Raw genomic sequence first — 9069 nt, 5'->3', positions numbered from 1 at the left:
GGGCAGGTCCAAGCTGTGCTAGCGCGAGCCCAGGTCTTGGGGCAAAAGCTCATTACTCCTGAGCAAAAACTCAACGTTTTTTATTTATTTTTGGGACAGAGAGAGACAGAGCATGAACGGGGGAGGGGCAGAGAGAGAGGGAGACACAGAATCGGAAACAGGCTCCAGGCTCCGAGCCATCGGCCCAGAGCCTGACGCGGGGCTCGAACTCACAGACCGCGAGATCGTGACCTGGCTGAAGTCGGACGCTTAACCGACTGCGCCACCCAGGCGCCCCACTCCTGAGCAAAAACTCAATGTTCTCAACTGGATTTGCTCATTGATGCCTGTGGTTCATGGCCCTAGACATCTTTTTCAAGGGTTATCGTAGAAAGTCCTACGGGGGGGGGGGGGGGGAGGAACAACTTTCAGTTTGAAATCTAAAGCTTTCTTCTTTTCACAAGGAAGTATTTTCTCATGAGTTTCCATACAGCAGAGCTCTTTCCCCTACTCCCCACCCTGGACCTAATCCTGGGCTCCACCCCTCCTGCTGCCCCTTCCCTAACCCTGCTCCATGGCCTTCCGGAAAGTTCTCCTGAGCTCCAGACTCCCCTCTTTTGCAGGGACCCCACCGTCTCAGCGCAGACCTGGTCGGGTGCTCCCTGCACTGGCTGACCACTGGCTTGCTCTCCACCCTCAGCAATCAACCTGCAGGACAGCAGCTCCTGCCCCCACCTCCCCGGGGGGCCTCAGTGGCCCTTTACAAGCCTGATCCCCTCCCCCAACACACACCGTTCCCCAGGCAGACCTGCCTTCCGGGGTCCAGGGTGGGTCTTCTCCACCCGCTCGAGTTCATCATCCTCACGGGCACTTTCTCCCACACTTGGCAGGCCTGCGTCTGCTCTGTCCCCACATGCCTGCCCTCTCCCACGCCCCGCACCCCCAGAGCGCCCCCCCCCATACCACACTTACCCATTCTTCTCCAGCTCTTTCCACCTGGATCCCAGGCCTTTGTGTGTATCATTCTCCTTCCGAACGAACATCTCCCTGAGGGCAGGGCTCTTACCTGATCTCACCACTTGCCTCTCTAGTTCTTGGCATCATTCTTTCATAAGATGGGCATCTACCCATTATTAGTTTGATAAACGAACATGCCAAACATGAATTTAAGGACATGGCCACCAGCCTTCCTAAATCGGTTCCGTTGAAAATAACACGGAAGGGGACATTAGTTAAAATACACGTGAAACACTCCTAAACCAAACCACTGAGAGGATTATAATAAAATAGAACAATTTTAGAGAAAGAGAGAGTTAATTTGCACGTATTATTCCTTTATTTAACAATTCCTTTTTGTGTTTATGCTTGCACAGAAATACGCCTTTTCCTGCTAAAGAAGTTTAAGCTCAGTAACAGTTCTTAACGTGGCACTTGTTATAGTGTGGTGTTTATTCCCTACATGAATAAGTATTTTAAGAGTAATAAAGCATTTCAAGGTGCTCACAATAGGACACTCACAACGGAGGCAGCTGGACCCTTTCAGGATTCAACTGTTTGCATCGCTGTGCGCACAGAGCGTGATGAGACGTTGTAAAATCACACACCTGCTGTACTTAAAGATACTCATTTGAGGGTCCTAAAAAGACAGTGACAGTTATTATAATAGGATTTAATATGAATAAGAAGTATAACCAGTCTGCAAGACTGTTGCTACCTACAGACTCATAACTAAGAAAGTGAGCGCAAATCAAGAAGAAACGAATGGACACTTCGCCGCGGAAACTCCCAGGGGGTTTCAGCAGTGGTGGAAAGAGCCCTCGAGTGTCCACAGAAACATTTGCTTCCAAATTACCTTTGCCTGTGAGAGAACACACAGATAGGGGAGCAGCAGAGAAAGAAGTAGTTTCACGGCCTCAGCTTAGATACCCGCTCTACGAATGAACAAATTCTAGACGCGTGGACTAAGATCTCATTTTGAAAGCAGGAACGCCACGTTTCACGTGCAGAAACGATGACCAGCCATCGGTGACCCTGTTTTCTTATGTCCAACAACTTCACCTGCCTGGACACAGTAGATCACGCGGCCAAGCCAGGCCCGGCGGCGCCAAGAGATCGCGGCGCCGGCTCGGCCCCTCGCTTCTCCCTCTGCACGCGTTTTGCCCGGCGACCCTGCGGTACCCCACCCTCATTGTGGCCTCCTCCACGTGACTTGCCGTGCCTAGAAGCACATTAGCGGACACACAGGCAAAGGCTTGGAACGGGCTGGCGCGCTGGGGCTGGGCCCCTCGCGCTTTGCCATCGCCCCGAAGAACGTGCCCGGGCCGGGCCCCCCGCAGGATGGAAAGCCCGTGGCGTGTGGCCGGGCTGCCTCGGTTGCCCTAACCAGCCTACGCTGGCCAACAGCCTGCCAATTCCATGGGAGCGACAGCTCTTTCTGGTTTCTTCTTCAGGAAATGGCCTGTACATCCAGGCAGTGATCCCAGCTGACACCAAGATAGCCCTCACGCGAAGCCCAGCCGGCGGGAAGTGCCAACCCGCAGGCTTCCTTGTGAGTCAGGCGAATCCTACCGTCAGAAACCACTGAGCTCGGGTGGGAAGGCGCTGAGACACCGCTGAGCAAGGAGCCGCCGAGGTCACAAATGGACCACTGCCAGACCACGCCTGGCGAGGGACATCGCCCACCACCTGCGGCCCAGAAAGCCAAACCAGCCTCCGCGGCAACTGGCCTCAAATGGTCGGGACCTGGCCGGCGACCGCAGCCCCTACGCCCAACTCAGGACAAGCCAGAGAAAGCCACACGTGCCCCACGCCGGCCACACGTGACGCCTCCCCTCTGGTCGGTCCATCCCAGCTTCCCCGCGCGGCCAGGGCGCACTCGAACCTTCCCCACACCCTGCCTGCCGCCCAGTGCCTGCGAATACAAGCGATGGCGCTGACCGCGGCTAGAGCGAGCTCTGAATAAGTACTGTGTGTCCCCACCTGACCGGTCTTTCTTCGCTTCCGCGACAGGAAGGGAGTGGGGAGTCGTGAGTATCGGTACAAGCCACGACAGACACACAAGCACGAGCCACGTGCATGCATCCTAAAATATGACTATAATTAATATTAATAAACAGCGCCAGATCCAAGTGTGACATTCGCTTCCACTCTTTCAGCAAAAGCATGGTCTTTTGTCACAGTGATTCGGGGAGCTCCTCACCGTGTTCCAGGAGCCTCTCTCCACCCTCAGCCTGCAAACCTCCCGTCCATCCTCCCTGCCAATCTCTCTTCCGAAATCATCGCCTGGGCTGGGGCGCTTGGCTGGCTCAGTTGGCACAGTGTGCACCTCTTGATCTCGGGGCATGCCGGGGGTAAGGTTTACCTGTAGATGGATCGATCGATCGCTCAATAAATAAAATGTTTTAAAAATAAACAAAAATAAAATCACTACCTGGCCTAAATTTGCCAGATTTTCAATCAGGAACAGCTTTACCTGTGAGTTGACCACATCATTTTCATCAAGTACATGGAATCCCAAATCTTGCACAAGATTTGTGACTTGAGCTTTGCGATCGATTCGCCTCCTGTTTTTACAAGTTTGCAGTGTCCCTTCTGCAAGGGCCGCACAAGGATCCTGATGGCACAGGTGACAGTGGGGCAGGGGAAGGGACGTTTGTTAATCCTCTCAACATCCAGTAAAGAAATTGCATAATAAAGCTAGCATATCAACACCTCAATGTTTTCATAATTTCCCCTATATTTTAGAAAAATCTTTTAGAAACAAAAATCTGTAGTAAAAAGTTTTTATCAAATAATGAAACTCAATAATTTTTATTTTAAAATAGCAAATATAGTGTGATTCTCTTTGTCTCAAACTAATGTTCACAACTATCTGTATATGTGCATTGGAAATACAGCTAAATGATGTGCACCAAATGTTCATGGTAATTACTTCCGGGAGGTGAGGTTTTCAGCATGGGCGCATGTGTGTAGGTGTGTGCGTACGTTTGCCTTCTTCTTTGCACAATTACATATTGTTAGAAATTTTATAATAAGGCTCTATCATTTGACAGAAAGGTATTCTTTTAGAAAACCCAAAACTTGAAAATATACACGAAGTAAACAGTAGGCACTGGAGAACAAAGGGCACATGGGGAAACATCCTGGGATCACATAAAATACAGATAGAAAAACTAAAACGGGGCACCTGGGTGGCTCAGTCGGTTAAGCATCTGACTCTTGGTTTTGGCTCAGGTCCTGATCTTACGGTTTGTGAGATCAAGCCCTGCATCGGGCTCTGTGCTGACAGTGCAGAGCCTGCTTAGGATTCTCTCTCTCTCTCTCTCTCTCTCTCTCTCTCTCTGTCTCTCTCCATGTCTCTCTGCCCTCCCCCACTTCCTCCCCCCCCAAAATAAATGAATAAATTTTAAAAAATTAAAAAAAAGAAAGACTAAAAGGACAGATAAGAAGGGAGAAAGAAGAAAATGTCCAAAGAAAGGCAATGAGAGGAGCTAACACAACAGTTAAAGGAAAAACAAAATAAAGCCATACAAACAAAAGCTTCTCTCGATTCGCCAGTTCCGGTGTTTACTCCAACACAGACAGAGCTTGCACCCATCACTCCCACCTTCAAACCAAGAAAAAAGCTCAAGAACATGAAAACCAACAACTTGTCTTCGAGCAACCAGAGGACTGGGGTCACAGGGCAGCAGAGCTGACTGGGTGGGGCTGCAGTTGGCTGGTGTGCTACACGGTAACTGTAACCCCTGGGCACGGAGCCTGGACGAGCTTTGGGGCTAAAAACCACAATGGGTGCCATCTCACAAGGCCCCACACTTTCATGGGTTTTACCTGCAGGAGCCTGACCGGGTTGTCACAGGTAATACTGCCCCCAAATCCCCTGGTGTCTGTGGCAGTGGGAAGGGAAGAAGCACTCTGGAATACAGCCAGTGTTCTCTTCTCTTCCCTTTGCTGCAGGGACCTGCCCTCAGGGGAGGCAGTCTCGTTGAAGCTCTGTGACCTGGGGAAGGACAATTGGATGGATTGTGCCCCTGCTAGTTTTCCTGTCTCATATAAGGGGAGAAGGATAGGACTGAGGGACTCTTGTAAAGGTCACAGCCCAAAGACATTGGTCCATTAAAGAATTGAAGATCCAGGGCACTTGGGTGGCTCAGTTGGTTGAGCATCAGACTTCAGCTCAGGTCATGATCTCACAGCTTGTGAGTCCGAGCCCCGCGTCGGGCTCTGTGCTGACAGCTCAGAACCTGGAGGCTGCTTCCGATTCTGTGTCTCCTTCTCTCTCTGCTCCTCCCCTCCTCACACTCTATCTCTCTCTGTCTCTGAAAAATGAATAAACCTTAAAAATTTAAAAAAGAAACTCAAAAAAAAAAAAAGAATTGAGGATCCAATCACAAAATTATAGAATGTTTCTCCTCCCCAATACCTTGCCCCCATCAACAGAGCTCCAGTATAATCAGAGTGGGTCACAGCTCAGTGAGCCAGCAATAGAGGCACAGCATCTATTTAAGAAGAAGCCCCAAGGGAAACCCAAGGACAATAGAGGTGCATCCGGTAAGAACACTGGAGTAAATCCAAGCTTTGACACCTACAGGTACAGCAAAGATTAGACACAGCACAACTACTTGTCAGGTAAAAAATATTGTTCTCATTAAAGGCCTATTTGCCTCAGTTCCTAGTACCCAATACATATTACTGGATTTCAACAATTAAAATAAAAGGGATACAAAAAGCAAAAAACAAAAAAACAAGAACACTTTCTGAAGAGACAAAGCAACCATCAGAACGAGGCTCAGATATGGCAGAGCTTTTTGGAATTGTCAAATGAAGGCTTTTTTCAACCATGATTAAGATGCCAAGGGCTCCAATAGAAACAGTGAACCACATTCAAGAGCAGAGGGGCAACGTAAGCAGAGAGATGGAAACTCTACAAAAGATTCGCAAGGAAATTCTAGAAGTCAACAACATTGTGGCATAAATGAAAAAAGCCTTGATGGGCAAGAAAATCAGTGATCCTAAAGACACATCAATAGAAGCTTCCCAAACTGAAGTTCAAAGAGAAAAAGTAATGAGAAAAAAAATGGAAGAGAATACCCAAGAACTGTGATACAAAAGATTTAATGCACTTGTAATGAGAATACCAGGAGAAGGAAAGAGAGGCACATAAGAAACGCTTGGAGTAATAATGGTTAAGAATTCTCCAAAATTAGGGAGCATCTGGGTTGCTCAAGTAGGTTCAGCATCTGACTTCAGCTCAGGTCATGATCTCACAGTCTGAGAGTTCGAGCCCCACATCCGGCTCTGTGCTGACAGCTCGGAGCCTGGAGCCTGCTTCAAGTTCTGTGTCTCCCTCCCTCTCTCTCTCTCTCTCCCTCCCTCTCTCAAAAATAAATAAACACTAAAAAAAATTTCTTTTAAATTCTCCAAAATTAATGACAGACATGAAACCACAGATCCAGAAGGCTCAGAGACCATCAAGCCAGATAAATACCAAAAAATGTACACTGGGGCAGATCATATACAAACTGTAGAAAACAAAGAAAAAGAGGACATCCTGAAAGAAGCCAGAGAAAATCGCCTTAGTTACAGAAAAAAAAAAAGAAGGACACCAGACTGCTCTTTAGAAATCATGCAAGCAGGAAGAAAGTGGAGTAAATATTTTAAGTGTTGGAAGAAAAAATTCACTAACCTAGAATTCTGTATCCGGTGAAATTATGCTTCAAAAGTGAAAGGAGATACTATCAATGAACAATCTCAAAAGGAAATTATGAAAATAATTCCACTTACAATAACATCAGAAAGAATAAAATATTTAGGAATAACTTTAAGCAAGCAGACCCAAGACTTGTATACTGAAAACTACAAAATGTTGCTGAAGGAAATTTTAAAAAGACCTAAATAAATGGAAAAATATCTTGTGTTCAAGGATTGGAAGGGTTAGTACTACTACAATGATAGTCCTATACCCAATGATACACAGACACACTGTGATGAATCCCCTATCAAAACCCCAATAACATTTTTGCAGAAATGGAAAAATACCTTACAGAATGCATATGGGAGATCTCACACTTTCCAATCTCAAAGCTGACTACAAAGCTACAGTGATCAAAACAGTATGGTACCAGTGTAAGGACAGACACACAGATCAAAGGATATAATTGACAGCCCAGAAATCAACTTTTACACCTATGTTCAATTGATTTTTGACAGAAGTGACAAGACCATTCAACATGGAAAAGAAGTCTTCCAAATAAAATGGTGCTGGGAAAAACAGATATCCACAAATGAATGAAGTCGGACCTTTGCCTTCCAAAAATTAACTTCAAATGGATCACAGACCTAAATGTAAGAGCTAAAACTCTAAGACTTGTAGAAGAAAACATAGGGAAAAATCTTCATGACATTGGATTTGCTGGTGATTTCTCAGATATGACACCAAGAACATAGGCAACAAAGGGAAATAGATAAATTGGACTCCATCAAAATTAAAAACTTTTGTGGATTCAAGATGACTGTCAAGAGAGTGAAAAAACACCCTACAGAATGAGAGAAAACATTTGCAAATCACATATATGATAAAGGTTTTATATCCGGAATATATAAAGAACCCCTCAAAGTCAACAGCACAAAGACAAATAAGCCAATTAAAAAAATGAGCAAAGGACTTGGGCAGACATTTGTTCAAAGAAGATACACAAATGGCCAAAGGGCGCACTGAAAGATGCTCAACATCATTTACTCATCGGGGAGATGCAAATCAAATCCACAATGAGATATATTTCACAACTAGTAGGAAGACTATAATGGAAAAAAAAAAGTGGGAAACACCAATATTGGAGAGGATGTAAAGAAATGGGAGCCCTCATACTTTGCTGGAGGGAACATAAAACAGTGCAACCACCGTAGAAAAACTGTTTGGCAGTCCTCATAGAATTACCCTATGACCCAGCAATTTCACTTGTAGGTATACACACACGTTCACAGGAGTGCTCCCGACACTAGTCAAAAAGTGGGGAACCACCCAACGTCTATCAACAGATGAATGCATAAACACATTGTGGTATATATACACCACAGAATATTATTGAGCTGTAAAAAAGGACTGAGGTACTGAATCACACTACAACGGATGGACCTTGAAACATTACACTAAGTGAAAGAAACTGTTCATTATAATAAAAAGGAGCCATATATTGAGTGACTAAAGCTTATGGATAAGTGAAATGAATGATAGCAATATGATAAGGGATGGGAGGCAGACATTGGGAACATTCTTACAAGATACCTGCACTGCCCATGAAGCAGTACTGTGTAATTTGAAATTGGATTTATGTTAGTTGTAAATGTATATGGTAAACACTCAGACAACCACTAAAATAATTTTTAAAGGAAGTATAATTAGGGCACCTGGCTGGCTCAGTTGGCAGAACATGTGACTCTCGAACACAGAGTTGTTGAGTTCGAGCCCCACATAGGGTATAGAGATCACTTAAAAATCTTTAAAAAATAAAAATAAAAATAAAAATAAAAATAAAAATAAATAAAGTAAGTGTAGTTTATATACTAAGAAAGAAGTGAAAATGGAAGCATATAAAATGCTCGGTTAAAATCACAGAAGGCAGAACAAGAGGGGAAGTTTTCGTTTTGTTTGTTTTTTAAGAAACAAAGGACAAATGCATTGTAGAATCAGTTTGTCAACAGCTTGCTGGTTGTGTTGAATCCATGGATCAAGCTGGGAAAAACCAATATCTTAGACGCAGTGAGCCTTCCTCTCCAGGGACATGAGAGATCTCTCTTCACTTACTTAGATCTTTGATCTCTTCCATCAGTTTTGTGGTTTTCCTCAGACAGATCTTGTACATATTTTAGTAGATGTATACCTAAGAATTCCATTTTTGGTGCTAATATAAATGGAATTCTGCTTTTAATTTCGGATCCCACGTGTTCATCGCTGATCTATAAGAAAGTGGTTGGCTTTTGTGTCCTGGAAACTGGCTATCATTGCTTATCAGTTCCAAGTTTTTTCTTGCCAGTTCTTCAAGATTTTCTATACGGATGATCATGTCATCTGTAAACAGAGATAGCTTCATT

Source organism: Neofelis nebulosa, chromosome 4, assembly GCF_028018385.1.
Source record: "Neofelis nebulosa isolate mNeoNeb1 chromosome 4, mNeoNeb1.pri, whole genome shotgun sequence".
Lineage (NCBI taxonomy): Eukaryota > Metazoa > Chordata > Mammalia > Carnivora > Felidae > Neofelis > Neofelis nebulosa.
This window is presented reverse-complemented; position numbering follows the sequence as displayed.